Here is a 26,416-nt window from a genome sequence, read left to right on the forward strand (position 1 = left end):
GTGAAGTGTGATCATATGGTTGCTAGTAGGTGACCGCTTCTTGATCTTGGCATGCCATTAAATCCAGAGGAGGAGGAGGAGGAGGAAGAGGAAGAGGAGGAGGAGGTCGTCAAATTTCGCATTGCTCCCATGAATGTTAACATTGTTTAGAAAACAAGCCATCTCTGGGCGATCACACTTACTATAGTGTGTAAGAATTATTATATTCTAAATCTGGTCCCAAATTGCCATAACCTGAGGATAACTGAAACATTCTACTTGCAATAGCATCTTTTTGTGAAGGGTTATTCATTTGGCTGCCATCTACCATTTTGGCACTTCTGTTGCCTGCTAAAATAACAGCATGTAGACACCCAGATAAAGCTTCACTTATTAGTGTTCCAAAAATAGAAGAAATGATTTTGCTTAGATAATGCATCGTTCTTTTCCACAATATAAGTGTTGTGTCACCACCATCTGTTTCTCCTTAGCAGTGTACTCTAATTGCTGCGGAATACTTACAGAGACAACACATATTTATAAAGACTTTGGGTTGGATGCAAAGGTTCCCTTCTGTGAATGGAAGTTGTCATTCTGTTCATTGAAGGGGTATGGATTCAGCAGAGACTTCCATGAAGGCAATTTGACTATTCCACCTTCCACTCCCCTTGCTGCTTCCTATGTTGTCCTGGAGGATCTCCCAACCCTCTAAAGCAAACTTGAGGGTACAAGGAGAAGTGGGAGCTGAGGCAAATGCACCATTGTATGAAAGTAACTCTGCTCACAGAACTCTTGGCTCCAACTCAAGGTTAATAGCAATGCTTTAAATAGATATTAGACAATGATAGCACATGCTTAATGGCAAATAATGGGGGGGGGGAGAGATTGACACAATAATAATGCATCAGTGGTAGATTTTTCTACTTTAGTTTGTTCTGCAATGCTTCCCTGATGCTAACACAATAATGCTGTCTGGAAGGGCTATAGTGCAACAAAAGTGGAACAAAAAGAAACCAGAACATTTATGTTATAACTAACTATAGGATTTGAGTAGAAGGTTGTGGGACCTGCACTGATTAGAAAGGAAGTATGACTGCCCCAATAGCAACATGAATAAAAAGGATGTCTAGCATGGTTCCAGTATATTTTGTTTTGCAACTGTATAAATCTGAGGCTTTGAATTACAAAGGTTTTGAATGATGCAGTCATCTACTTAGAAGTTCTCTTGCTAACCTTTCTACTGCAGGAGTACTTTTTTCTGTTTTTGAAAAAATACCAAAAACCTACTGTGGAGAGCTCACATAAGATGAAAATGTCTCACAATCACTAAAAATTGAAATCAGCTCATGAAAAACAGGGCTGTGCATGTGAATTTGAATAAAACCCAAGGATGGAAATGAACATTTTATTGTTCGAAGTGGTTTAAAATGTTTCATTCTCTTTCATTTGTGGGCCCCTCTTCAGTGTTTTCTGAGATCAGAATCCTCTAGCAGAGCCCACTGCAGATTCTTATCTATAAAAACAGCTTCTCGAGTACCACAGTTCTGCACCTGTCAGAGAAAATCAATGGCATTCACTGACCTTTATCTCCTTTCACTGAAATAGCAGTGCAAAGATCAAGAGCTGCTACTCAGCCAACAAGAAATTGAGAAATTGCAGTTGATGGTATAAGGCTGGCTGGTCAAATTTAACTTCCAGAGTCCCCTCTAGTTATGGCCAAGAAGAATAGGGAGCAAAAACATTCAATAACATAAAAGAGTGGGTCACTTAATGTTTAATCATGAGATGAAATAATGATTTCTGCATTCGATTCTAGAACAGGTATCTGAATTGAACATTAGCTCAAGGGGGATCCCATGCAAACACTTGCAGTATTTTACATACCTTATATAAGCTGTGGCATTAGTCTCTTGGCCATTTTCCAGGTCAGCTAAGATTAATCTATTGTCACCAGAGTGGCTTATCATTCAGGAGTTTGTCAACACCCACCATTCTTCAAGAGGCAAAGCAGGTGTCATTAAAATCCCACCAACCAGTTTGATTTAAAAACAACAGAACACCACTGCCACCATTATTTTGGCACACTGCTTTAAATCAGTGTTCCCAACTTGCAGAGTAGTTACGTGCTCATAGGATTCCTCTTGGCCACCCTTACGGAGATTGCAGGACACTAAACATGTGTCATTGATTGAAGAGGATATTATTTTGGTATATGGGCGGGTTATTAATTAGTCTACTAGATGAATATGGTTTGAAGCTCAACATAAAAAAAACCCGAAGATCATGGCCACTGGTCCCATCACCTCCTGCCAAATAGAAGGGTAAGAAATGGAGGCAATGAGAGATTTTACTTTCTTGGGCTCCATGATCACTACAGATGGTGACAGCAGCCACAAAATTAAAAGACGCCTGCTTCTTGGGAGAAAAGCAATGACAAACCTAGACAGCATCGTAAAAAGCAGAGACATCACCTTGCCGACAAAAGTCCGTATAGTTAAAGCTATGGTTTTCCCAGTAGTGATGTACGGAAGTGAGAGCTGGACCATAAAGAAGGCTGATGGCCGAAGAATTGATGCTTTTGAATTATGGTGCTGGAGGAGACTCTTGAGAGTCCCATGGACTGCAAGAAGATCAAACCTCTCCATTCTTAAGGAAATCAGCCCTGAGTGCTCACTGGAAGGACAGATCCTGAAGCTGAGACTCCAATACTTTGGCCACCTCATGAGAAGAGAAGACTCCCTGGAAAAGACCCTGATGCTGGGAAAGATGGAGGGCACAAGGAGAAGGGGACGACAGAGGACGAGATGGTTGGATAGTGTTCTCAAAGCTACCACCATGAGTTTTACCAAACTGCGGGAGGCAGTGGAAGGCAGGAGTGCTCTGGTCCATGGGGTCATGAAGAGTCGGACACAACTAAACGACTAAACAACAACAACAGCTAGATGAAGGGAAATGGATATGATGCAGCAAGACCTGGGTGGGTAATTAATTGGCATTCCTATGAAATGGTTATTTTGTTGCAGGAACAAAGGAGTACTTTAGTGTTCTGATGCTCAGATCTCTCCTCTGCCCTACACTCAGTTTCCCAGGCAGGTTACTTGTGGGCCTGCGTTTGTGTTGCACAACATCTCTCGGGTCAAAGGAGCATTTGGGGGCTCAGATCCTATTTCTGCCTTGTGTTCGGTTTGTAGTATTAGACAAGACTCATCTAGTCAAGCAGTGTTCCATTTGTTTATGGAACAAGCTAAAAGCTTTAGGAAGCTCACAAACAGGGCATGAGGGCAAAAACACTTCACTTCAGCATTTGGTATAAAAATAGAGCAGGGGGGTTATGTGATGTTTTTTATATGAGTTTGGTCTATCCATGTTGTCGTCTTTCAGGCTCTGCTCTGTGTTTTCTAGAAAATATTCTCTGCAAATAATTTATTGACCATATTGGGTATGATCATATCATGTGCTCTGTGGCTGAACTTACTTTCTTAAGATATCCTGCCCCATGCAGTGTTTTGGAAATGGTAGCACAGTTGTGTTAAACCTGAGGGCTGATGACATGTCTGGACAGTGTAGTGTGATGGCATGGGACTTGCAAATCCATTCAAAAACTATGCACCTAAGCAGAACAGCACATTTTCTGTGGGCTCTTCATTGCAACCCATCAGCTTCCACCAAGTTCTGTCTTGCTGACCCATGGGCATTGCATGTTCCATTGGTGATGGTGGCTTGGCACAGTGGATGGGACGTGTAGAGCCAATACTTCTGAAGAGCACCAGCCTCCACTGATAGTCACCATTATAACTATTCTAATACTTAACAGTACAACATATATGAGTTTTCAGCTAGTATCGTCAAAGCTTGCAAGATAAGTTTTGGAAAGAAACAGAAGGTGCCAGAAAAGGACAGGATTTATTTTTTTATCTTTACTCTTTCTATCATCCACAGTTCTGACTAATAGGCAGAACAATGATTTTGTGCTACTACAGTTATGCTAACAAATATGCTACGTATGCTACAGACTATGACCATAGATAAGCTGGGATCTTTGTGAAGGCCTCATTACATGATGTTTCTCCAAAATGTATTTACCAATATTTCCGGGGGGGGGGGGGAGGGAGGCTCCTTAAAAATCCCCTGTAGCTTTGAACATGGTGGTTGCTCCCCCAGGCTAAGACAGAAAAAAGAGATGTTTCCAAATCTGTGAGCACCTAGAAAGGAATGCTGTGATCACCAATAGTCAGCATGGATTTCTGAAAAATAAGTCATGTCAGACTAACCTGATCTCATTTTTTGACAGAATTACAAGCCTGGTAGATGAAGGGAACGCAGTGGATGTAGTCTACCTTGATTTCAGCAAGGCATTTGACAAGGTGCCCCATGATATTCTTGTAAGGAAGCTGGTAAAATGCGGTCTTGACTATGCTACCACTCAGTGGATTTGTAACTGGCTGACTGACCGGACCCAAAGGGTGCTCATCACTGGTTCCTCTTCATCCTGGAGAAGAGTGACTAGTGGGGTGCCACAGGGTTCTGTCTTGGGCCCGGTCTTATTCAACATCTTTATCAACGACTTGGATGATGGACTCAAGGGCATCCTGATCAAATTTGCAGATGACACCAAACTGGGAGGGGTGGCTAACACCCCAGAAGACAGGATCACACTTCAAAACGACCTTGACAGATTAGAGAACTGGGCCAAAACAAACAAGATGAATTTTAACAGGGAGAAATGTAAAGTATTGCACTTGGGCAAAAAAAATGAGAGGCACAAATACAAGATGGGTGACACCTGGCTTGAGAGCAGTACATGTGAAAAGGATCTAGGAGTCTTGGTTGACCACAAACTTAACATGAGCCAACAGTGTGATGCGGCAGCTAAAAAAGCCAATGCAATTCTGGGCTGCATCAATAGGAGTATAGCATCTAGATCAAGGGAAGTTATAGTGCCACTGTATTCTGCTCTGGTCAGACCTCACCTGGAGTACTGTGTCCAGTTCTGGGCACCACAGTTCAAGAAGGACACTGACAAACTAGAACGTGTACAGAGGAGGGCAACCAAAATGGTCAAAGGCCTGGAAACAATGCCTTATGAGGATCGGCTAAGGGAGCTGGGCATGTTTAGCCTGGAGAAGAGGAGGTTAAGGGGTGATATGATAGCCATGTTCAAATATATAAAAGGATGTCACATAGAGGAGGGAGAAAGGTTGTTTTCTGCTGCTCCAGAGAAGCGGACACGGAGCAATGGATCCAAACTACAAGAAAGAAGATTCCACCTAAACATTAGGAAGAACTTCCTGACAGTAAGAGCTGTTCGACAGTGGAATTTGCTGCCAAGGAGTGTGGTGGAGTCTCCTTCTTTGGAGGTCTTTAAGCAGAGGTTTGACAACCATATGTCAGGAGTGCTCTGATGGTGTTTCCTGCTTGGCAGGGGGTTGGATTCGATGACCCTTGTGGTCTCTTCCAACTCTATGATTCTATGATTCTATGATTCTATGATTCAAATATTGAAAAATGAAGAATATTTGTAACTTAGACAGCATCAACTGTGCTGAATATGGTCTGCACAGCTAAATATTTCAAAAGCGGGAGAGGACAAAGGTGAAGATGCTGTGTAAGTCTATGTGCATGAGTGATCGCTTGCAGAGGCAAAAATGTCATTTATATAGCTAAATGTTGTGTATATAACTAGACATACGTGATCTCCAGAATATGCTGGTGTGCATGAGAAGTCACACTGATTTCTGCAACACCTCTAGGAGCATCTCTGTGGGGAGTGGGAAGCTAAACCAAGAAAATAAACTCTAGCTATTGAATGTTTTGAAAGATAGTTGGTCAGAAAGCAAGGAATTCAGCTCTATAACCAGAGCAATAAATCATTTTTAAACTGTTCCTGTAATTTTATAATTCAGATGATGGATTCAATCATTTGAATCCAACGGAACTAATTCTGAATCCAATTTTGAGAGATTAAACATTTCTATTTACACATCTCTCCATAGCATGCATACCAAGAACAGAGCTCTGAAAGGGCAATAAATTCACTTAAAAAGATGCAGAAACATTATTGAACATACTATAGGAATGAAAGCTGGCAGTAAGGAAAACAAAAATAAGCAAATTATAACATTAAGGAGCAGATTGCTGAACTACATTAAGACAAATACTACTTCTATTACGGAGGCTGAATCCTCATACTTGTACAGACTGCAATGAAGTCAATATGGTATAACATGCCAAAGCTCTGCAAGGATCTCATCCACATTTGCAGCTAATGTGTGTCCATAGAAAACTGAATAGGGGTTCTTGTGCTCACCAGGTCTGGTTCTGAAATAACTAGTATCCAAGTATATTGATTTTATAGTGTCAAAGTCTAAGTATGTTGACTTTATCTTAAATGTGTAGATAGGTCATAGCACATCTCTGAGGAGCCTAAACCATCCTGTCCCTGGACTATGCAGACACAATGGGAGCAGAGAGAGAGAGAGGAAGAAATACAGCTATAAAGTACAGAAAAGAGGATAAACAACAGAGTAAAACATGAAACTTTGTAGGGCTCTTCTGACATTGCACTTTGATTCATGGAGAATAACTCTGAATGTTATTCAGTCCCATACAGAGCTGATATAACCCCTAGAATATATTTACTAGCAGTATATTCTATTGTCATTGAAATATTTTATGCCTGGCATCTGTTCAGTAGATAGGATCAATAGATACACTCCTGTTATAAACCCTGCATTATCAACAAACTATATCTGATCATTCTGGAGGTTTATGAAAAATTCACATTGAATTCTGAAATTGCCTGGCAGCAATTAAGGTGGTCTATCAGATATGCACATAAAATATTGTCATACATATCTGTATAGTATTTATCCTTTTTATCAGGACTTCTCAAATCCTATAGTAGATTATAATACTAAATTTACAGCTCAAGGTAACACTTTGCCTTTTTGGAAGCATCTTTTCAGATTGCTGCAAATTTACAACTGCATGACAGCAGAATACTCCAGCTCAGCCAAGCACGTTGTTCTGCTCCTAGCAGAGAACTGGGGCAAAGCTTAACTGCTGAAAAAAATATGGCTGTGATTGAGCAATTTACAGAAAATGGGTGGGGTGAATGATATTTATACAGTGTAAGTGATATTCTTTTTCAAAGACAAGCACAGGATCTAACTGCTTATCACTTAAATCCCACTTAAAGGCTATATGAAATCCACATAGTGGCCGAGCAATTGTAGTTTTATAGTTTGTCCCCACCCTCACCCGCCCTTTAAAGCATCAGCTCAACTGTTAGGGGAGTATAGGGGAAAGTACTATTGAAATGGCTTAGCTGGGCAATGTGGACAGTTGTAGAAAATACCTATGTAAGAGTTGTGAGGGATGCTTAACCAACAGGGTCTATTTCAGCTCAATCAAAGATTAAAATCTGTGACAGGGAGCAAATTGAGGAACTGGGTTCCATTCCTATTTCACAGCCATTCTTTGAAATCACTCTTCCACAAATTTTACAGTGCCATTCTCCAGCCTAAAACGCACACTCTATGGTAAAGTGTGTGTGTGTGTGTGTGTGTGTGTGTGTGTGTGTGTATAGTGGTACCTCGGGTTACAGACGCTTCAGGTTACAGACTCCACTAACCCAGAAAAGTACCCCGGGCTAAGAACTTTGCTTCAGGATGAGAACAGAAATCGTGGAGTGGCAGTGGGAGGCCGCATTAGCTAAAGTGCTACCTCAGGTTAAGAACTGACCTCCAGAATGAATTAAGTTCTTAACCTGAGGTACCACTGTAAGGGAAAATTGTTGTGGGAGAGAATGTATTTTAGGCAACATCCGGCAACGTTGTTTTCTCCTTCTCTCACAATAGCTGAACCCGGAATCATGCAATCAAGCAGGATGTTGGAAGTTTCAGCTTATATATGAAACTGCCTGTGTTGTGTTATTCCGGTATTGCAAGGGGTTGGACTAGAGGACCTTCAGGGTCCCATTCAACTCTACAATTCTGTGACAGCAGAATCTGATCCCTAGGTTTGTATGACCAGTTCAACCCTGATTTAATTGAGTTCTAGTTGTGCCTTAATAAGATTAGACTGAGTTCTCAACTACTATACTACAAGACTGGTTTAAACATTTGTTCCGTATTAAGTTTATACGTTCTAAAGTAGTGTTAAACTTCACTGCAAAGGCTTGTTTTTAATTGCTATGAATGGGTGATTAAACTACTGTATTATTCAGTCGTTACACACTTAAGAGGCCCTGCTAATATCACTGATGACATTTTAATTTTCATCTGATAACTATATAAAGCATGACATCAAGTAAATATCACCTCTTTGATTTTCCACATAATTTCAGATCTTAAATGCAATGTTTAAATTTAACAGTTTTAATAAAACATAATTATCAGAACAACAGATGCCTCAGGCTGATACCCACTGACTATCACCAGAACCTCACAAAAGGTTTGACCATAAATGCTAACATCTGTAGTGAATGACTCCCTCCCTCAATATCTTGCCTTCCTTCTGTTGTTTTACTCAGAAGTCTTTGGAATTACCTGCCTTTTTTACATTAGCCAGACCAGTAATCGGTGTGGACCAGGCTTCTTCAAACTTGGCCCTCCATATGTTTTGAGACTACAATTCCCATCATCCTTGACCACTGGTCCTGCTAGTTAGGGATCATGGGAGTTGTAGGCCAAAAAACATCTGGAGGACCAGGTTTGAGGAAGCCTGGTGTGGACTGAGTCTGAGAAAGGCCACCTAGAAATCCTCTGAAAAAGCTTAATTGGCTGGCAACTTTATTCTGCTGACAATACAAAATCCTCTGGTGGAGAGAACTGAGCAGGCTGTCCTGTCTATGACAGGTGTGTGTTTAGATGAGTGCATGAATTGGGTATTTCAGTCCAGTGTTCATTCATCTTAGCTATGGAATACTCCCAAGCCTGGACAATTTTATATGGACTCCATTGATATTACTTAGCTGTTAGTGCTGGCTTAACTGCTTGCAAAATCTGCTTTAAAAAATACCTGAGACTATGTATCTACACCCACCCACACACCCACCTCACCAAATGGTCTGAAGTCATTTTAAACTTATTCATTGATTTACAAGTCTTTGTTGAATAAAAAGTGATAGCCCAGCATCTAGTTCAGCTACTTCTGTTGGATGATCACTCCACATGCTACAGCAATTGAGTCTGCATTCTCCATGTGCAGCCTTCCAGAGGTTCAGAACAGGTCAAGTGGAAACCCCTTTCAACCACAATAACTAACGTTATTACTCTTCACCGAAGAGAGCTTTGGCTTTCAACCTTCAGAAAATATTAGCAAGGGAAATCTCTTTTGCCCACTTTCCATAAATGGAAACGAGCTGAGGCCAACACCCAAGCAACTCAGCTGGCTGGACCCCTGTTCAATGGGCCCATGTGGGAAACGTCTCCTACAATGCATAAACTATAAGGTAGGGGCGGCTAATCTGTGGCCCTCCAGATGTCACTAAATCGTTAGCCTTATCCATTAGCTACTACAACATCTGGAGAGCAGCATTTTCTCTACCCTGCACTAAGTTGACCTAGTATCTATTTGGAGAAGGGGGAGGATTCTTCAGCCTCTTTCCTTTCATTCCCAAGGTGAGTTTTGGGCCTTAGTCACTACTACACAATAAATAGAGAATCTGGATTTGAATGGCCCATGTCTCTTTTAGTGTGACCAGGTGTCTTACATATTGGATCATCTGGTATCTCCAGAAGTGCCTGGGATGGTGTCCTATTTACTTGGTCATCCATTAAAATTCTAGGAATTTGGGTGCTCAAGGAAGAGGGCTCTGAAGTGGCTAGCAGTTGGTGGAGTTTCTTCATTGTTATTTTACTTAATAAATATGGGCAACATGGCAGCTCTGCTGCTGGCCTGATGCTGCACTGCACAAATTGAAGCCTTGAATCTGCTATTGGGAAATGGTAGGCCATGGTGACCCATCATTTCCACTTTTAGGGACATTGTATGGGTAAAGTTATAGCTGTCTCTGTTCATATTGGCTGTGGGAGCTGGTGAAGTTAATGCAGTGTTGAACATAGGCTTGGGAGACCTGATGCAAATGCCTCTTCACCATGAATCTTACTCTGTGACCTTGGGTCCATCACAATTTCTTTTATTGGCCTATCTCACAGGGCTGTTGTGAGGACAAAATAGATGCTCTGAGCCCTTGGAGGTAGCATACCAACAAAATAAAGAAATAGAGATTCTGAATCCTCATTTCATTGCCCTTTTCTTAACACACAGTATGTGTTGATAAGATAAGTGGTATTTTTCTCACCACGAACACCTCACTCGTTGTCTTAAGAATGGCAATGGCGCCCACCTGAGAGGTGCTGGAACTGAGTTCCAGTGAGTTCTGGCTAAAAAAGAAGCAGCTCTGGATGAGATTATCTGACAATCACACAGTGCTTTGAAAAGTTATAGTGGTTAAGAATTTAGAAGTCAACTAGAGGTAAAAAGAAAAAACAACAAGACTTCTGTGTCTTTGTGAACCATTATGACAATGTACGTGAGACGAGTACAGTGTGCTTACCGCCTTTTTATGGCTCCTGTTATTACCTATCATTTGTTCTTGTCACATTTATTTTTACGCAGACTCAAATATAATTAATAGCATGTCATAGTGAAATGGAACAGGCAAGATAATCATAGTAAGCAATTGACTTAACAAAATGGGTAAAGATTTGCCTAAATTCACCCTAAGTGTTTGTAGGGATTTATCCTGCCTGTCCAACTGTTTTTTGTTTTTGTTTTCTGCCTTTCACTTAATCAAGGGGTATAGCTGGAGTGTTCAAGTGTGCACTTAAGCTTGCACACATGAGACCTATCCTCTTGGTTTCTTGTTGGCCAAATATATATTCCTATAAATTTCATCTCAAAACCTCTAGTAGCAATAGGGACTTGAGATATTACCTTTCTTCTGAACCTTCCTCTGCCACCTGCACTTCTGCATTTGATGTTGTCTTTTCTTGGCCTTTAACTGAAGTACTGGAAGCCTGGAAGGCTGGCTAATCTGTGCCTGAGATTGATGTGGCAATTGAACTTGAGTAGCATCCAATAATAAACTCTTTACACGCCAGGTCTGGGATACTCCCACAAGATCTCACAGGAACTTGAATGTCCCCACTAGTGAGAGCATTGTAGGGCTTCTGCAGCCAATGCAATTAGAAAGCCTTGCTTGGAAAGCAAAGCAGAAAGCTTTAAAACTCTTTTTGTGCTGGATTGTTCCGGCACAAAATAGCTTCTATGCTCACTACCTCGTTTTGCAAGCAAGGTTCTCTAATCATGCCCAGACTGAGATGCTCCAATGAGATCTAGTGGGGCATGGGTAGGCAGACTAAGGCCTGGGAGCTGGATCCGGCCCAATCACCTTCTAAATCCGGCTCATGGATGGTTCAGGAATCAGCGTGTTTTTACATTAGTAGAATGTGTCCTTTTATTTAAAATGTAAATCTGGGTTATTTGTGGGGCCTGCCTGGTATTTTTACATAAGTAGAATGTGCCCTTTTCTTTAAAATGCATCTCTGGGTTATTTGTGGGGCATAGGAATTCGTTCATTTCCCCGCCCCCCCCCCCAAATATAGTCCGGCCCCCAAGGTCTGAGGACAGTGGACCGGCCCCCTGCTGAAAAAGTTTGCTGACCCTTGTAATGTGGGGACTCAGATGGCCCCATGAGATCTTGTGAGAGCACCCTGGGGCTTCTGGGTATGCATGTTTTTGCATCTACACAGAATCCTTGAAACCAAACTCTGGCATTAAGACACAATAGTATTGTATTTATTTTGAAATAAGCATTATCAGAGAAGGAAAACCTCAAATAATACCTTTGTACAAAACTGACTAGTCCTTATTTTATTTTAATAAACTCTTACATTAAGATCATAAGGCACTGCCATAACAGAAAATGTTTCCACGATTTGCAAGATCTCTGAACAAGTTAAATAACACCTTCATTTTATAGTTATTAAATTTTCTTTTCTAATAAAATGAATCACAAAGTCCTTTGCACTCGGGCTATGGTATTTAAATAAAGAGAGGGGAAGAGACAAAGTGGGTTATTAAAATAAAACATCAGTGGTGGAATCTATTAATATAATATGAATTTCCCTTTTTATCCAAAACTCCTGGGCTACAGTTTTTGATCCATACTGTAGAGAAAGGGAACAAAATTTTATGAATGTGAGCAAACACAGATTCAGACAACTCTGTTTCTTGAAGATACTAATAAGATGGAAGACAAGGTGGTTGAAAATACTGACTGGTAAGAAACAAAACTGTGCAAAATTAATTTATAGTTTGAAATCTGTAGGATACATCAGTGAAAGAGCTTCCTTGATTCAATCATGCACAGAATCTGTAAAAATCAAGGGGATTGAGAATGTTCTGTCAAGTCCTTACTTCTTCCTCAAAGGCAGAGTTCTCCAGGTCACCTACACTCACAAATGCTCTTGGTTATCTTTTTGCTGTGGGGCCTGAAACTTTCTGTGCAGTTTTGTAGAGACCTCAGATTACCAGAACTAGTTGTCCCTACTCCTCTCTCTGTTCAAGCAGAAATCCTGTGTCCAGAGGCAGAAGGCCTCTCGAGGTCCACAAGTGGGATGACTGCTTCTGCCAGCATGTATGCTGTTGAGGGTGGGGAGAAAGGAGGAACTACATTCTGCTGGAATGCTAGCTGATAAGGCTGGCTTATCAGGCAAAAAAGGTAGGAGGGTGGACTTTTCACACTGGTTGACAGAGGGAGAAGTTGGCCAAAAGACCTATTTGCCCAATGTGGAAATAGGCTACTGGCCCATGCAGAACACCTTGTAATTGGCCCAGGAGTGCCTGGGTATGGAGGATCCCTTCCCTCCTTCCTAGTGTAAAGGTATACTGTGGGTTTTAACCTGGGACCCTCTCTGTGAGAGCCTGTGTGGTGTAGTGGTTAAGAGCGGTAGTCTCGTAATCTGGTGAACTGGGTTTGATTCCCCGCTCCTTCACATGCAGCTGCTGGGTGACCTTGGGCCAGTCACACTTCTCTGAAGTCTCTCAGCCCCACTCACCTCACAGAGTGTTTGTTGTGGGGGAGGAAGGGAAAGGAGAATGTCAGCCGCTTTGAGACTCCTTAAAGGGAGTGAAAGGCGGGATATCAAATCCAAACTCTTCTTCTTCTTCTTCTTGTGTATAAAATGTGAGATGTTCTACAAGATGTTCTACAAAAATGTGAGATGTTCTATGGTGCAAAGGAAGTGTGGTACCATTTTGCTCCATTGCCCATGAGGGGGCTTGAACTCACATCTCCTGATACCGAATTCCAAATCTATCCAGTGTGCCTACTGTCACTGCTCTGTGAAGCTTGCAGTGGGGCACTATTAGTGCAATCCCTTCTCCCCTTGGGGTTCAAACCCCAGTCTCCTACTTCCCATTAGTACTTTGTCAAAACCTGTCCTCTGGTTTCTCAAAAGTTTTCTTTCCCTGCAAAAGAAGAGACTTCTGTTTTAACTTTTCATTTGCAGGGCCCCACCCCCTGGTTGCCTGCAATTCTGTAGCCTCTGAAATGCACCACTAAAATTAGGAGGTAAAAGGAAGCATGATTGTTCTCAAGGTAAGATCTCTATTGTGTTCAGTGTATGAGAAATTAGCATTCTGGAAACAGACAAATCAAGACAGTTGCTCCTCCAAGGTTTTTTTCTGTTCTTTTCTTTTCTGTGAAGTGGCACTTCCTGCAAGTATTCACAAGGAAAAAGAAACATCCTTGGCCCTAAATAGCTTGTGAAAGCTTAACAAAAATTGGCAGCATTTTTATTGACTGGTTTCCTTCGGTAAAGCTTTGTGAGAGTCTGAACTCTGCGAATTTGCCTTTGTACTTTTACCTTTATGCAATTTATTTTCAGAAGCCTGGAATTACTTTTGTCATGAAAGGCGTTGTTCAGTCATCATAAAAATACTTGAACCAAGTTTGATCAAAAGCTGTGTTTTCACACACCATTATTATGATTGCAGCATACAGTGAAAATTGATCAGCACTGCACGGGCTCTTACTTTTTATTTAATTGAAGGGAGAAACAAACATCAAAAAAATAAAATGGAAGTGGGGTTGCCCACTTCCATATTTAATGTTTTCAACAAACTGTGACCATTTACTACTGAGATAAGCAAAGGACAAATATTAAAATAAAGCAATATAATAATACTTTTAAACCACAGGCTTGCACAGAAGCCTTTATCCATTTCAGATGGCCCCACTCTGGGTGTCATTTATTATGCTTATCTTGTCAACTAGCAATCATATGCACACTTCCCTGGGAATAAGTGGACTGAGTGAGACTTACTCAGCATAGGGTGGTGCTGTAGGTCTGTCTTAGGGCAGAAGGTAGAATGACACCTTTTACATCATGGGGAGTTAGGAACAAAGTGAATTCTGATTTCCCCCGTATTGGATTAGCAAGTGGTAGATGAGCAGATGAAAACGACTGTTAAATTTACTGAATCACAGCACTAGATAGCTTAGTCATAGAACATAAGAATCTTTATCTCAGGGTTGTGGGTTCAAGCCCCATGTTGGCCAAAAGTTCCTGCATTGCAGGGGGTTGGACTAGATGATCCTTGTGGTCCCTTCCAACTCTACAATTCTATGATTCTATGAGTCTTTCATACTCTTTGGCTGTGACTGTTTTTCAAAGCCTATAAAATAATTATGACATTTTCTCATGATTCTATAAAGAATCAAAACATGTACTCTCATTATTATTTTTAAACCTTATGAACTATATATTCTATTTCCTCCTTCATTTAGAAAAATTGGGATTCTTAAACTAATTTACTAAGTGTATACACAAAGATTAGTCACAAATGCTTCAACTCAGCAGTTAATTCCACTGCAGCAAATGCAATGCTTTTCAATTATTTTTTCCTGTTTCTTTGATCTGTCCTTTAAAGCCTGAAAGAACCAGGGAGAATAAATAAAATGTCAGAGTTATAGCTGCACTATAATGTTCTGCAATTATATTATTTGAACCGCAGTGTGGCCTCTGCTCATTCTGAGCTCTGCCCATAAGGCACCAAAACCCTCACCATTTGTAATGCTTGCCAAACATACTCTAATGCTAAAATGATTAGATTTTTAGTACCTGAAGGCGAATATGAATGAGGAGGTAGTTTTCTTTCATGCTATCTTTCACTTGTGTAACTTAAGAGTAAAGCATTTTCACATGTGAGGCTTAGAAGGCTGCTTAGACTTAAATCAGCCTGAAACACAAATGCAAAACCAATATTGGCTATAATGCACATTTGTTTTCCTTTCTACATTCTATCCCACATTATCAAATAGCACAAATAATGATCTCTCCAAGGGAAAGTGCTGGTGCAGGGGATGCATGCTACAAATGTCTCCCATCTCTCTCTCTCAAAACATTGCAATAAATACTGTAACTTGCTTTAATTGTCTTGCTGGAAAAAGTAACTAAATAGCTGAGAGTCTTTAGGGGCCAAAGGACAAACGACAACTTCACGCCTGTTTGCTCTGACTTTATTTCATTTGTAAATGAGGAACATGGCCAAGGACCCACCTTGGCATATGAACAGGTATTGCTGATACAGTGAGTAAGGGGGTTTGAATACTTAAATTACGTTCCCTTGGTATAACAGCAGCTATGTGTTGTAATCCTGTCTTGTTGGCCATTATGCCTGTGTTATAAATAGTTCCAGTTGCTACCACCCACACATTCACACAGTGGCGGAGGAAAGGGTCCACCCTGGGTGCCATCTCTGAGGGGGGTGACAAGAAGGCACCCCGCTGCAGCCACGAGTGGAAGACCATGCCACCGCCACTGCAGCCACGAGCAGAGGATCGTATGCGCCGCCGGAAAGTTTGCCCCACCCCTCAACACCCCGCCCTGGGTGCCAGAGAGCCTTCCTTCACCCCTGCATTCACATACCTGTAGTTTATTTATTTTGTGTCTGTATTTGTTCAAGAGTGATTTATTCCTATATATGGATTATGTATATTATCATCACACCCTGTTTGTTCTATTTATTTTTATTATTATTATTATTATTATTATTATTATTATTAGAGTCCTGTCTTGCTATTAACACAGTGTAAGAGAGTAGTGTCTCTCGCACTGGGTAAGCACTCACTCTCACATGCATGCAAGTTCTCTTTGGGTGAAGGCCATTGCCACTGCTGGCTATGCACTGAAGAACACTTTTTCCTTGCAGGATCACAGAGCACATGCATGGAGAACAAACAGCCACTGTGCACCCAGAGTTCCACTACAGCCCTTACAGGGAAAGAGGTGAGTATGGCCTCAGACACTACAGTCCTCCCCCTACCTTCACGCATGGAGAGCCTGGAACAAACTGGTAGGGGAAATTGTCAGGTGGCAGTTTGTTCCAGGCTCTCCATGCATGAAGGTCGGTGGATTTCCTCACAAATACCCATGGTGTATCCAGGTCTAAGGACTATGTGTCCCAGCTGCTGATCATTTCTCATTACACTCTGTCTCCACCCTTTGCTCTTCACAGCCAACAGCTGTGAGACCTACCCCATGCCCAGTTCCTTGCAGATCATGAGGAAGTCCCACAACCTTGCCAACCTATTGGCTCCACACAGGTCCCTCCTTGCTCCTGACCGGCAAAAGACTCTTTCAAAACACAGTACATCTTCAGCACTTGTCCCAAGGAGTCCCGTGCGTCCTCTCTGTAGGCCTCTGGCCAAGGGAGGTATTTGGGTGCTGTGTTCTGTTACCTTTCCTTCTTCCCTGTTGGGTGTTGTGATCAAACATAGGGCAATGAGCTTATAAAGGGATTTGAACCCCCTGCTTGTAGGGATGCTTGAGGAAGTGTGCCAGCTGTGTCACTGCTGTCTGTGTTACAGGAGCTCATGAAGCAGTATCATTGTGCATGTGTTGCACTGTACATAGGGCAGGCGGTTGTCCTGGAGATATATCCTCTATGTCACTGCATCTGCTACCTCCATGTCTACATGACTTGGAGGTGCCACTGCTGCCATGGGCCATAATGTTACCATATATGCTGAGGGAGTGGCATTAGCCATTGCTCTGTTGTTCGCTTTTAGAGCAGTTTATTTATTCTCTCCACTTTGGGGCTGAAGGTTTTAAAAGGCTGTTTTACATTATAGTTAGCTAGTAAATGAAGTGTATGTAAGTTGGTTTAAGATCAAGTGTTAAATATAACTAGCACATCTCCATTGTTTCTATTCACATCAATAACACTTCACAAAGTCTTTATTTTCCAGCCATTTAGCTTAAAACAAGAGTGCCAACCATTTCTGGAAACTGGTATGGGAAGCAATGTCCTTCTATTACTGTCCACTATTCAAAGAGGCATGACAGCTTCCTTCAAGTCTGGCAAACTAATGAGGATGAGGATGACAAATAGTAATTACACTGGAAGCATGCATGGCAGGCTGATGCTAAAATAAAAGAAAGACCCATTCCCCTTGCAATATGTCTTTCTCAAAGACTACATTTATTGCCTACTTCAGCTTATGCATTCTATTCATGGTCATAGTAAAAAATATTGATTCCCTCCCCCATTTACATAAAGGTTCTGTGCAAAATTGAATATGACAGCCCAGACATCTACGTAATGGCCTTCCAGTAAGTATAAAAGCTACACAGAATAATCTGTCTCACAGAGAATACTAATGTCAGCTTTGATGCCTCTAGCAATGGTGTGTTCTGGGAGGGCAAAATCAGACGGGCTTGTATGTATTTAATGACTGTTAAAAGAGAAAAACAAAAACAAAATGTTGGTGGCTTCATCACGTACAGCCCCACTCTCCCATGCCATTGGCAATAAACTGATCTGTCATAACTGTTGTATTTGCAAATCCAGCCCTTCATACATCTGTTAATAGAGAGACACAAAAACAGATTGTTTTCTTTGTTTCAAACAAAACAGGAACAGTGGGTGGTATTTACTTGTTATTCTACACAAACTAGAAGTACTTTGGACATTTAACCCCACCACATTTCATCCACAGTTATATTCCTCTGCCATGTCATAGTTATTGCCTGGGGTGGGGGGTGGGGATTGAATGCACAGCACCAACTGATGGCTTTTGTGTGTGTGTTTTACCATAAAAATGACTTCACTAAAAGTGGCAGCTGTCATATGATGGATAAAATCCCCGTTCATGGTTTATCAGCATTCAGCATAAAAGGCTAACTGCCTTACATGCTAAGCATCAATGAACCATGCAGACTCATTACACGGCCCACCTATTTTTTGTTATGGTGCTTGCTTGATGCTTATCACTGTTGATTGTAATGATTTTTAATTATTGCAAGTGCTTTATTCCACCTGCCATTAGATGCTCTGAAGACCATTCAGTCAAAAAGCAACCTATGAGTAAGAAAGCTAAATAAATGACAGAAGTTTCAGATGTTCCAGTTATCAGGTAATAATTATAACCATCACATGAACACTGTAAGATGTGAAGTTACTCTCATGAAATTTGGAACTGCAGAACAGGTCCAGAGAAATAGTAAAGTGTTGCAGTTAATGATTCTCCATCATTGTATTATTCATTACTACTATTAATGGTCAAATATATTATAAATGAATGCATATCTGTAGTATCTGAGGTCCTGTAATTTTGAGGCAGTGCTGTTTGTCATGCCAGGAAAATTTTTATAGAAATATTAGTTGATGAAGCAAACCATATGAAGAGTTAGACCACAGGTCAGTTCTACAGAAACAGATCTATAGAAACGTATTAACAATGTAAGAGAAATTTGTCTTAAAAAATAAGAGAGTTATTGGTGTGAGCATAACTCTTGTTCTGTGCTGGCACATTAACAGCTTGCTTATTAACTCTCCTTGCCCGTTATTGTGTGGGTGGAATTCCAAGAAAGAAGATTCTGACTAAACATTAGGAATAACTTTCTGGCAGTAGAAGCTGTTTGACAGTGAAACAAACTTCCATAAGAGGTGGGAGACTCTCCTTCCTTGGAGGTATTTAAGCACAGGTTGGATGGCCATCAGTCATGTATGATTTAGTTGAGATTCCTGCATTGCAGGGGCTAGATTAGATGGCCCTCAGGGTCCCTTCAATTCTATGATTCTATGATTTTCAACAGTAATGCACACATCTCTCTCAAAAATTAGTGGAATGACATACACTAAAAAACAACAACAACCTCAACTAAGACATTTATCCCATTAACTTCAACAGGTGTTTTCAACAGTATCTTGGTTGTGTCCAATGAGTTTTCTTCAGTCACAGTCAATATTTTATTTATTTGTTTGTTTGTTTGTTTGTTTGTTTTGTTTTGTTTATTACATTTTTATAACACCCTTAATCCAAAGATCACAGGGCGGTTTACAATATAATTTCATTTAGTTGATAGATTTGGACCCTCATGGCTTGGTGAGGGTTTATGATGAATGCCTTCTGAAACTTGGTCTCTCTCTCTGTGTGTGTATGTATGCATCTGTGTGCATGCACCTAGTTAGAACTCCACATAATATTTTAAAGATTGCTACAAAAATATATCATCCTCACTAATATGAGTGTACTTGACTCCTTGAGCAAATCTGTATTTCAGCAAACTTAATACAACAAATATTCATGCTTATGGGAACAGCATGCAAAATCTAAAAAAAATATATGTTTAAGGTACATGGGTAGAGCTACAGACCACTGAATTAATTCCTTTCACCTACATTTTGAACATGCAACTGTATGACTTTTGGCATCCAATCCTTACTGTTGCAGTATACTACACAATGAATGATTGCTTTCCCAAATGTTGCAAAATGGAAGTGTCTGAATGTTTCTATGACACTTGGAACTCTAGTGTTGAGTACCTGGGGTCAACAAGAGCTGAGAATAAGCTAAAAATCTCAAAGTTGTAGATTTGGAAGGGACCACATGGGCAATCTGTAGGAATCTTTTGCCCAATGTAGAACTGAAACCCACAACCCTGAAATTAAGAGCCTCATCATGCTCTACCAACTGAGCTAGAAAAAATTCACCTATAGTACAGGCACAGTGAATAACATCAAGTGTGAGGGTGACGGTGGCACCCTCATCCAGATCCCCAAAGAAATGAAGACCAGTAACGTTGCTGGTAGAAAACAAGGTTTGAAGAAGGTGACGTGTGGAAGGGAGTAGGGTGCAGCTGCTGGAAAATGGTTTTGGCCACTGTCCTCCTCAGTGGAATGTCCTTGCCAGAGAAGCCTGCTTGCCCCTGGCTGGTGAGCAGCCAGGTGGGCAACCCATTAGAAGCATCTCCCAGGCTGGAGGGCATTTGGCGTCTTTCACCGTCACCAACTCTCAGGGCAAAGGGCTGCTGCTGTTAGCTGCTCAGGCCCCCAATCAGGTAGAGGTTTGGGTTTGCTATTTTCAGACAAATTTCCTATAAATAACTAGAGAATATTCTTTTTTTGCTTAATGCAAAACTGTAAAGACTGCTCTTGGGTGAAAACCACTGGAGTTATCCTTATGAAATTTGGCAGAATTCACCCCCTCTGATGGCGCAAGGGTGCCTGCACACTTTAGATCACTCTGCCAAAAAAAACACCCTATAGCCTGTTTCCTTCGAAAAATATATTAAAAAAGAAAGTTACCTCATACATAAATGCCTGCATTTATTTGCCTGTAATGTGGCAGGCTTGCTCCACTCTCAAGGGCTGCAATGCCTACAAGTTTTATCCACCAGTCAGAAAGAAAATTGTTATAGCCTTAAAAAAAAATATCCAAAGTGAATGGTGGGAGAGGAAGCTTTGTTTCCCCCCCAATTGAAGTTTGTCTCAAAATTACAAGCCAAATCATGCAGGCTCTGAAGTCTGAATCCCAAGCCCAGGTGTTCAAATCCAAATCACTGAACTGAATCTGGTGGTTGTTGAACACCCCTAATAGAACTGCTTGATGTGTCACATTAGATATCCATATGTGAGGGAGGGAAGATGAATCATAGAGCAAGGGGAGAAGTGAATGACAACAGATGTGGGAGCAGGAGGCAGTGGGGGGTAGAAGGTGAGGGGCAGTTCTTTTCTTCTATATGAGGCACGCTTCTTTTTGCTGCTGCTGCTTGCTCTCACAGCATCCCATTTTATAGGTATGTGATAACTTGCCCAAGGCCACACACTCATGTGTGACTTGGATGGCATGGCACAACTGAGCTCTGCTTTGTCAAAACTAAGTCTAACTATCTATGGGGCAGCAGTGGCTCTGATGTAATTCTGTGTGTTTTACATCATTAGAAACCACAATTATGTTAACATTACTACATCCAGTTGATTAAAATGGCCAGTTGTAATTGGCCTAAGAAACGATTAAAATAAATGATGTGAAGTGGGAATCATGAGGCACCATCTTTATAATATAAGCGTCAAAAGAAATGGGGGAGCCTCTCAGATAGTTATCCAACTACTTAATTTGCTCTGTTGCTTTTCATGGAATTTCCTGTCAGGCTACATTATCAATACATGTTTCATGGAGCAATTTCTTTTTCAAGGGCCTCACTCACTCTTTTAAAAGGGCTGTTTTTCTGTGTCAGTCAGAACAATTATATTATATTTGTCTGTGTGCACAGAAGACTGATGGTGATTGAAAATGATTTGTATTTTCCACTAGAAGAATACAGCCCACAGCACGTTTCCTCAGAAAGGGTAAAACTGCAATTGAAGAATCATCTTCCATTTCAGATTATCTATCTGAATTCCACTGATGCACTTCTGTAAAAAACAATGTAGCCAAATGTCAAACTCAAGGATGTTTTAATGCCATTACTGCCACACAAAAATCAATAGTGTTAGCATGTAAAAAGCTTACTATTTGAGAAGAGTCTTTCCTCCTTCCTATCTTTATTCTCCCTTTCTGTATCACAATTTCCTGTAAACCTGATTTTTAGATATTATATCATAATCAATTGGGTTATGATCAGCCCGTTGCAAATCCTTATCCACTCTAACTGCTTTTGCCTCACAGAGAAGACTGTAAAAGTGAAAGAGGGTCAGGGTGGAGCTATATAAAACCTGTTATTCCTTGATATAATCAAGTTCTTGATATGAGCAACAACAGCTATCTACAACCTGGTGCCCTACAACTCTCACTATTTCTAACCATGAAAACATGAGAGGGAGAGAGATGTCCCTATGTCAAAAGCATGCCAAATTACAGGCAAATCAGTCCTGTGGTTTTTGTGCTAGGCCCCTTGATTGGGTGGGTGGGGCAAAGAATGGAAATGAATTCACTTTAATCTTCCAAGACACTGCACTGAGGTGTCTGCATTAAATTAGTCCTTTGTGTAATAAGCTTCATTGTTCAGTCATGATAGAGACCTCTTTCCCCAGGTGATTTTCTTCATATGGAAAGTTTGAATTTTGGCAGACACTAGCCTGTAGTGTTCTGTTTTGCTTTTGGTGTCTGAATTGCTGAGGCATCAGGATGTGCTTCAGTGGGGCTGGGTCCCCATTTTGACTTGTACATTTTTTACAGATCCTTTTTCTCCTAAGACAAGCTCAGAATCCTTCCAAAGCACCTTGCTTTCACTTGGGATTTAGTGCACCCCCATAATTTATATCCTTGGGTTTAATAGAATACTATATGCTGCATTGTTTTTGCATGTGATGTTGAGGTTGGATTCATAGGATGCTTTAACCCAGGCATCCCCAACCTGCGGCCTTCCAGATGTTTTGGCCTACAACTCCCATGATCCCTAGCTAACAGGACCAGTGGTCAGGGATGATGGGAATTGTAGTCCAAAACATCTGGAGGGCCAAAGGTTGCCTGCTTTAACATTTATCTCCTGTTTGACCACATATGCAGCAGCTCAGCTGTTGATGGGAGTAGATGGATGACAACGTGATATCTTGGCTAAAACATACGCACTGGCAGCCCGTATGTTTTCAGGCCAGGTTCAGGGTTCTTGTGTTGACACACAAAGCTCTGAAGAACTTGGGACCAATATAACCTAAGGAACACCTGAGCTCTTATATCCCAGCCTGATCATTGAGATCAACTAGAGGAGCACTGCTAGTTGTTCCCTATGTTACAGAGGTCCTATAGGTCACCACTAGGGGTTGGACATTTAGTGTTGGCCATCCATGTTGTGAAACTCTATCCTTTTTTACTTTCATGTATCTCTTGAAGACACACACACACATTGTCATAGTGCTGCAGAAGATCTGTTTTTAGTCCTTCAGGTTTCCCTTCCTAATACCATAACTCACTGCAGTAGTTTCCCTTTGGGTTACAATTACCTCATACCTGGCACCATACCTGCCTGTCTCACACAAAAGGACACATTGAGAGCTGATGTCATTATTCACAGCAGCCATTGCCTAGTGAAAAGTTAATGTCCTCATGCTTGGCCCAGGCTACAGAACAGTGTAAGAAGCAATATATTACAATGTGGAAGAGATCTCTCCACAAAGATTATCAGGGGAAATGTTTGACGCTAGAACCTCAATTGATGAACTATTTGTATTTTAAAATAAAACGAATAACTGCTTAGTCTAATCCTTCACATGGACATTGGACATGCAAGCACAAACTTGGAGCCAACCTACATGTTATGCAGGGGAGATAAATGACTGGAGCACCCAGCTTAGCAACAACCCTTAAATGTAGTCATCTGGGGCTGTAAATTGGCTTTCAGCATGTTCATAGCCCAGCATGTTCATGGGGAACCACAGAGTCAGGGGCCAAGTTGAGCCTTCAAGACCTCTCTAGCTGGGCCTCGGGGCCCTCCATAGACCTCACCTCCTATCCCAAGATCACACTCTAGAATCATATAGTTGGAAGTGAACCTGGGGGTCATCTAGTCAGCCCCCTGCAATGCAGGAATCACATGTGGTTCCCCAACCTCACTGGCCATGCTCCACAAATTCCCTGAGTGTGTCTATTGGCTGGAATGTGCCCTTAAACTGTGATGAAGTTCTACCTCTTTCTCCATGTGGCAAGCAAGAGGCAATGAGGAGAGAGGTAGGCAGGCAGGTATGTGTGTGTAGAAACCTCTGAGATGTGGCTGGAAATTTACCTTTACCTATAAACCTAAGAATCACATCCAGGGGAAGAAGGAATAGCCCACAATTGCTTTCCTCCATGTTGCACTGACAGAAGCCTTGACATCAGCTGAGCAATACCACTGGATACAATTCAAGCTTTTTAATATTTGCATACAGAATCTGTATTATACCACAGATATTTGAATGGACACTTGTAGCACATGAAGACAAATACTGTTAGTAAAGCAAATGTAAATTACAACAATGTATTCCGATATGATTCCATGCCATTCTGCTTTGACATAAGTCACCTCTCCCACCCACCACCCTTTGAGACAGTCATTCTGAAATTTTGCAGACAGTTCTGTTTTTAGATTTTCAACAAATTCTTCTATATCCCCCAAAATAGAGCCATACAGAGCTCATGGTCAATAATGTAGAAACTGTTTATATAAGGAAGTGGAATTTCAAATTTGAGCTTAACAAATTTATCTTATCCTTTGAGTCTTCCTTTGCAAATAATTTTATTTCCAATACAGAGAATAACATCACCCTGTCTCTCCCCCCCCCCCCGCCGCCAATCATAGGTTGTACCAGGAGATCTACCTTGATTTTTCTCTCTCCTTTGCCTCCTATGCTCTTTTTGATATTATTTATTCAGAACTAATAGGATTTGTCCAGTCTGGCTTTCAGGATGAGTCAGCAACCTGTCTCCATTTATCTATATGTTCCAAGCCTCTCTGTTTTCACAGAAGCTAATTACAAGATTGCAAGGAGGCTGCGAGAACCTCGGGTAAGGAGCAAAGGAGGGCGGCCAAAGAAGCCAAACAAATGTTTTAGCTTCCATAGTGTATGACGAGGGAGAGTGTATGACAAGGTAGGCACTAAATACATGCTGCAAGATTAACCTTTTACAACAAGAACCATTGTCTTTGGGGAAATATTCACTGAGAGAGACATAGCTAAATAGCACTAATGCTGCATGCTTGATTAATTCTGTACCTACAGAGCATCCATATCCAAGAGGAGACTGTCTCCACACGGTACATGACCCGTGAGCAACAGCTCAGACATCTCACCACATATAAGGATGGGAATAAGAGTGAGGGGGACAATACTAAGGAAACCGTCTCCTTTCTTCAACACCAACAGATGTGAAATTGTGTATCTGTGGAGGACTCTAACCAGGAGCGGCTCATCCTGTTTCGCCACCTGAAGCGTCACTGCTCTAGCCTCCCTTACCTTGGTTGCATGGCAGTGCCAGCAATGGCAGCGAGTTCTGGGGAGATATTGCTGGAAGCTGCTGCTGGCACCACTTCTCTGCCAGAGGCAGCTACCTCAGCCCACCTCATAGACAGCCAGCCCTGACTCAATGCCTCTTTCTTGAGAGCATGATACCTAATGCTTGGTCCTAGGCTTGGCTGAATAGAATAGTAAGAACATAGAACTGGGCTGTCAGTATCCTCCGTTTCCTTGAGTCAAGGGGTGGATTCATGGAACACTTTCCCATGGAGCACCTCTGCAATACAGGAGATATCAGACCAGTCTTTAAAGGGAGCCTCACTGTGTGTACTGGAATCCCACTCATTGTGGTTGCTGCTAGGGATGTAAAATAATTCTGCCAAAAACAGAAATGGGAGCAGAAAGTATCTGTGTTTGCTTTTTTGTTCCACACCTGGAACAGAAATCAACCCAGCAAATATGATTTGTATTCACTGTTGCTTTCACTCTGCAAACATTATATAATTGATTAGACCCCATGCCCACCATTTGAATTGTTTCTTTTGAATTTAAGTGAATGGAGTGGAATGACATACAGACGACATAACTTACACCATTTACACAATTATTTACATAAATTGATTAAGCTATGTAATTTCGCCACAGTGACACTAATAGCATAGTTTTGGGTGGAAGACAAATTACCTCAGAATGGAAACAGTGCTGCATATATATACAAGGTGGATTGGAAATACAAGGTGCAATAAATGCAAGGTGGATTGGAAAACAGTGCCTTCTCACATCCCCAGCTATTGCTTCACTTTAGTTGTCATTTACCAAAAGCACCCAAGTGTTGGGCTTCTTCTAATACAGCCAGCCTTCAAGGCACACAATATTCTGCACTTAGAAATGCAATTATTTGTAATGAAATGTCAAGGAATTTGAGCCATCAATCCTTTTGTAACTCAATAATAAAGTTGCAGACATTTCTGAGAGTAATGATGAATAATCTTGCCGCCTAAAGGTTAAAAAGATGCTGGAATACAACGGTACAACATAAAAATTCAAATAGCAAAGTTGATTCCTAGGTTCCACACATGCCAAGGCACAGTGATAATGTCCGAATATCGTCCTGAACTTAGGTACTAAAAACATACTTTGCTGGCTAAAGATTGGTGAGCTATATGTTGGGGGTTCTTTGGCTGTGATTCCAGCATTGCAGGAGATT

At 41.2% G+C, this 26,416-nt stretch overlaps 1 protein-coding gene and 1 long non-coding RNA gene across 7 annotated transcripts in view; one reads left to right on the forward strand and one right to left on the reverse strand.

Annotated features, from left to right (window-relative positions):
- The window catches only part of CHRM3 (cholinergic receptor muscarinic 3), a 226,495-nt gene that overhangs the window by 24,530 nt on the left and 175,549 nt on the right, over nucleotides 1–26,416 (reverse strand). The window lies entirely within an intron of this gene.
- Nucleotides 13,277–18,533, forward strand: LOC310673687. Its single transcript, XR_014509191.1, has 4 exons — nucleotides 13,277–13,588; nucleotides 16,204–16,280; nucleotides 17,554–17,606; nucleotides 18,323–18,533. It is a non-coding gene; the product is annotated as an uncharacterized lncRNA (long non-coding RNA).

This window comes from Podarcis tiliguerta, assembly GCF_965153285.1.
Source record: "Podarcis tiliguerta genome assembly, chromosome: 3".
Classification (NCBI taxonomy): Eukaryota; Metazoa; Chordata; class Lepidosauria; order Squamata; family Lacertidae; genus Podarcis; species Podarcis tiliguerta.